This window comes from Pollicipes pollicipes, unplaced genomic scaffold, assembly GCF_011947565.3.
Source record: "Pollicipes pollicipes isolate AB1234 unplaced genomic scaffold, Ppol_2.1 Scaffold_3087;HRSCAF=3621_pilon_pilon_pilon, whole genome shotgun sequence".
NCBI classification, from domain to species: domain Eukaryota; kingdom Metazoa; phylum Arthropoda; class Thecostraca; order Pollicipedomorpha; family Pollicipedidae; genus Pollicipes; species Pollicipes pollicipes.
In genome coordinates, this window is record NW_023596225.1 from 16,511,003 (window position 1) to 16,517,002 (window position 6,000).

The 6,000-nt window shown below is 44.2% G+C and overlaps 1 pseudogene; it reads right to left on the minus strand.

Moving 5' to 3' along the window:
- Positions 1–1,561: 1,561 nt before the first annotated feature.
- On the minus strand, positions 1,562–4,931 carry LOC119089803 (leucine-rich repeat-containing protein 23-like; annotated as a pseudogene).
- Positions 4,932–6,000: the final 1,069 nt, after the last annotated feature.

The window sequence follows — 6,000 nt, forward strand, 5'->3', positions numbered from 1 at the left end:
AATTGATTTCAGTTTCTTTTTAGTTATCACTCAATGGTTAGTATAATCTACCAATACCTGGCATGTGCTTCTGAGAAAGGCTGCATCTGAGATCCATTAATTCATGTATCTTAGAACCACAGATGAAAGAGAACAGTATACTACCATTTCTGATACTCTGAAGCAGCCTGATCAGATCAACTTCTAGTATGACAATGCAAATTCCTTTATATTATATGAGTGGACTGATCCTTATGAAAAGTACCATGTGCACAACTTCTTGTTATGCTTCAATGTGTGAGATTAGTTATGAGATTGGCCACTAGGGGACAAATATTCCTATGATGCAATAAGGTTTATGATTTGCCCCATGCTGAAATTCCTACATCTTAACCTCTCAGCTGGGTTGCTTTGCATTTACTTTGTTTTATCTTTATAGATGCATTTTAACCTCATGATTGGTTAAACTTCCGGGATCAGTGGACAGGTGCCCAAGTCCTTTCAAGACTCCTTGCTATGTAAGGTCATACCTCAACATCCAAGCATGGAGTTCTGGATCAATGAGTTGGGTCAAAAGCAAAGTTTTTCACTGAAAGGCTTATGTGTCACAATGCTGCATACAGAGCCATTACCACCAACAGCAGCCAGCAAACCATCTCTGTCAGGGGAATTAAAATGAATAAATGCATATGACCATCTTTTTTATACATTAAGCTGAATGGTATGCATTGGTGGCTTTGGGTTCAGTGCACCTGCTAAGCATAACTTTTTGCATGAACCCTGAACCCACCACCCAGGTTGTACTATCTAGCACAGCAGATAAGACTTTCCCCCTCCCTTTCACTAGACAGGAATGTGGGTGGTTTTACATGCTGCACAACACTGCAGCATAGGCCTGGTTGACCAGCATTGGTCAGTTGCCAGTTGACATTCCATTTTAGTCAAGCCAAGCAATGTGCCCACTCTGGGGCTTGTACCCAGTGTCTCTGGATGACAGCTACCTGAGACCATGAAGATGGCAAAAAGGGAGAAGTATCAGAAATATGCTCATTTGCATATGCCCTGGATAATTGCTCTATGTTTGAAATTCAATAGTGCTAAAAATGTACATGAAATCATACTGATTTTTAGCACAGTTAAATTTTAGTGTGTGTGAATTCAAGGATGAAATGTTACAACATCTGTGAAAGTTATGTTCAGGTATCACATTCCAATCAGATGCAAAAATGTGATCATTGAGCTTTAAATCAGATCATTTCCTCATCATTGGGCCAGCTCACATTTGGGATGTGGCTTTTTCAACAGTGTGCATTGTCAAGCATTCAATGTGTGGTGGAGTTACACTGTGCAGCTCACACATGTATGTGTGCTTTCCATATACTGTCTGGTTTTATCTGTCATATCTATGATCTCCAAGTTTGGCTCACATAGATTGAAAAATATTTGTCTCATTGACTGGATTGTGCCTTGCCAATGGAGTCTTACATGTGTCAGAAGCATTTCTTTTCATTGTATTAATATCATATTATTTGTGCCACAAAGGTATGAACAGCAGTGCATACAATACAACACAGCACAGCATCCCACATACTCAGTCAGCTATGCTTCAAGTTCATTATCTTCACTCCCCTACTCCTCGGCATCAGGTGACTCCTGACTTAGTTAGCCCTCCTGCTCCTCGTCCTCATCTTCGTTGCCGGTCTCGCCGTCCAGCTCGTCCGGCGCCTCCTCCTGCTGGCTGCCCCCACTGTCGTCGCTGTCGCGCGGCCGCCGGTCGTGCCCGTCACGCGCCGCCAGCAGCCGGTCCTCCTCGCGCTGCGGGTACAGGTCAGTCGCCTCCTCGCGCTCCTCCTCCTCCACCGGCTCCTTGTCGATGCGCTCCAAGCGGCGCGCGTACACCAGGACGTCCACGCTGCAAAGCAGGTACTGCATGACAAGTTGTAGCGGTGTGCAGTTGTAGTTGTACAAATCACCACAGCAAAAGGTGCATTGGAGACCTAATGTCACCACAAAAACCACAACAATCTCGAAAATCAGCGGTAAATTCCATTAATCCATGAATGTGAGACCGATATTAGGAAGCAGTGCAAAACCAAGAGCCAGAAGTGGCTGAATGGAATGCTCCACATTTGGAAGTATGAAGTAAGCATCACGTACGAAAAAATATCCTCACTTATAACTTTTGGTATAGTTTTAAATGGAAATAACCGTTGTAAACCACACAACTTCTCTATTTAGTGGCTATGCTCCTTAACGCGCCATTGTTCGATTGTGCCATGATGTCGCGCACCACACGGATTGCTATCCCATTGACGGCCGTTATATCTGGAGGTCGCGCTCAAGATCACCACAAATGAACGACTCAACAATTAGGGTTTTTTAGCCTTGATCGCCGCCATAGCTTATGAAATAGCAGGATTTGAATGACGCTGTTATGGCGTTTGGGATGTCTGGGTAACCTTAAAAGAGTCTTCACGAAATTGTCTGCACATTTTCGTGGGCGCGTAGCTCAGAACTAGAGGGGTCTGCGGGAAGTTTATGGCAATGATGGCCACCGAATGATCTTCAAGATGGCGATTTCTGCTGAAAACCCCTTTTATACAGGGACGCTCCCTAAAATAGTGTAATCCCTCCTCCCCCTGAAAATATGAAAGTCCTACACACTGATGGGCAGGGGCCCGCTTGAGTACAGTTTGAACGCCCCTAGATTACAGTCACCATCACCATTAGCGTCATCATGATTTCATCATCATCGTGGTCATCGTCATTATGCGAAGGAACAGTTGATCGGCAACCGGCAGCTATGCATTAGTTATTAATCATACATCCTTTCGCTATCAGTGAGCTAATGAGATAAGCCCACTGACTGCTAGCCTCGCTCGCGCTGCCAAAACTCATGCACAGCCTCCATACTCGATACTTAAACTAGAAAGTGGCCTTTTCCTTTCGGTGCCGTGCACGATCAGCGGAGGCGTTGTTATGCATTGGTCTGGCTAGTGCGCCAACGTTAAGTTGGATGAGTGATAATGCTTTTGTCTGTCCATCCCTCAGTCATTCGTCCGTGATGCACCAGTCTGTATGTGATCCGCGGTAGCCATATACCTGTACGGCCTCACGTAGGTCATATGGATGGCCTATTCGGTGCCGAGCGGAAGGTATGCTTCTTTTCAATGTGCACGGTGGTATAATGCATTTTGGTTGGGACATTGCGAAGTGCTCCGTTTGCTAATGGTAAAAGGGGATGTTCCTCAATTGAAGAAATCGAAGTAAGCATCACATATGATGAATAAACGAGGTCTCTTATAGCTATTCGTGTACTTTTTACTGGAAAAGAATGGTCTAGACAACACAATTTCCGTAGTAAATATACTCCTCAATATGTCATTGTTTGATCCTGTCATGGAACGTTTATAGCACGTTAAGGTGTCGTCAAACTAGCCGTGCGAAATTGCCACCCTAGCATGCAGTACTTCAACTCGCCGAGAGATGCCAGTGTCGGCGCTGGAAGTGTTCGTTGAGCCAAATATCATGGTGTGCTGGTGTTTTGGACCTTACTCGTGGTTTCCCTTTGCATATTTATCCGTGAATTCAAGATAGTTACTTGTATTTACATATTCGGGCACGCCTCGTTTCTTCAGTTATTCTATTACAAGTCGTACTCCTCCAATAACTAGCAACTAGTAGTATTATAAGATAAATAGTATAAAGTTGGTGGTATTATGTTGTGAGTAGTTATATAAGTAGTATAATTATATAACAAGCAGTATTATTAGAGGTAGTATTTCTATAATTACATAGTAAGTAGTAATTAACAGTAGCGTACTATGAAGTAGTATGAAACGTGTTTGTGTTTGGATTTTTTACAGTTGGCTTAATACTGATTAAGAGGCTATTGACGTCCAATATATCTGGACGTTGTGCTCGCTGACGCCTGGTCCGACTAGCTCGACGATGATATTTTTTGAGCCCTTGAACGCGGCATGACTTGTGGATTGTCTGGATTTGAACGACGTTGTTATGGCGTCATGCATGCTTGGATGGCCTTAAAACAGTCTACGAAAAAGTCCACATCTTCGCGGGCATGCTGCTCAGAGACTGTGGGAGCCTAGGCCTCACGAAGGACACGACTGTGAATTGCACCGAGCGATCTTTAAAACGGCATTTTAGTTCAAAACCCCGTACTCATATTGAGCACTGCCGTCAAGGTTGGTTCCCAAACTTTTATGCCTATAATCTTGCATGCACAGTAAAACCAGACACTTACCGGTACGCGTCCGACTCGTCCGAGAATGGATTTCCTCGACTACAATGACCTTCAGCTTGCGTAGACGTCTAAGCTCATAAAGCTCTTCTATATCTTCTACGTTGTTTCCACGGATGTTAAGGTACTCCAGTGACGTATTGTCGTCGTCCAGCCCGGCCAGCGAGTTAATCCGATTGTCCCTCAAGTGCAGCCTGGCCAAAGATGTCAGACGAGATAGCCCGGCCAACGATTTCAGTTTATTCCTTGCGGCGTACAGGTTCTTCAGTGTCGGTAGCTCTAAGCCATCAAGGTTTTTAAGAGAGTTCTGGGTTATATTTAGGTGGATCAGGTTAGGTAGATTGTCCGCGGTCATATCTTGCAGGCTGTCCAATTTGTTCTTTGACAAAATGAGCTTTTCCAATGACTGTTGTTTGATGCCTTGCGTATTTTTTATCAAATTTCCAGTCAAATCTAGAAACTGAAGAAATGGGAAATTTGATAATTGCGCCGATGTCAGTTTATTATAGGACACTTTTAGAGATACCAGAAATCGCATGTTTTGCAGAGGATAAAGAGAAGTGAGTTGGTTGTTCGATAGATCAACGTATCGCAGATGTATGTACGTGGAAAGAAGAAAGACGTTGGTGAGCTCCAGGCCTTGGCTACAAGCTTGACGTATGCAATCTCCAGACCATCTCCCGTTTTGCATAGCATAGAGATGCCTGCCTTGACGTGGTCGATTGTCAGTGGGGTTTCTTTTGGCATTTCTTTTGGCTTCGCCTTCTCACCCACTTCGGCATCAAAGCCGCCACTTGCTACACTTCCTTTCTCTTCGCCCCCCTCATGTTCAGCTTCCTCAACGTCCTTATCAGTTTCTCCGTCTTCCTTCTCGTTTCTTCTTCACCAAGCTCCGTATTTTCATCGTCGTATTCCTCTTCGTCATCAAATTCTGACTCTTCCTCACTTTCCGACATCTGCCTTGATATCGTTCGCCAACGAGGAAAAGATGTTTGCGTTGGGATTGGTCGTCACCCTCACTAGTTAGAAATTGATGTGTGGCTGCTTGTAGCGGCAAGCTAGTCAAACTGTGGGTTACTTCGTTGAGCGCGAGGTCGTTTTCTGTACGGGCGCGTGCATTGCACTTGCGGCGTTCTTCCATTGATGTGATAAAAAGTTATTTCCAGGCTGCATTGGCCGATAGGCATCTGGGGCATTGGCGCACATCGCTCACGTGACTGTGTCGTGACGTGGCATTGCACGCAACGCGATATTCAAGCAATTTATGCTTTTCAGTTGCAGCGATGCGACTAATGTCTGATGTGATGGTACCATGTTTGCTTGGAATCGATCACTATCGTTATCAAATAAGAACTTGTCTTTTCGTTCCAGGTCGAATCTCAAGGACAAAATGAGCACACAAACTGTGCAGAAGGGAGCGTTTTCGCCGGTGAGGAAGTTGTGTGGATAATTCTGTTAACGAATGTTTGTTTGGCTGTACTGATGCATTTTACGTTAGAAAACACCATTTTGACTTATTTCATCATAGTTTGGGCTGGTTGGTAAATGTTGGAGTTCGCATTAAGGTATTGAAATAATTAATAAAATCGGCGAGATCATCTATTTCTTGTAAACGGGGGCTATCAAGATATGTTGGTTCTATCGTTGTTTACCGTAATTTTCAGGTCCTTCAGGTTAATATGATGTGGAATGTCATCTGTGTAACAAACCATGTCGCGTGGTTTTCAGGAGAGTGATGTGCATGTTACGCGGGAAGACCA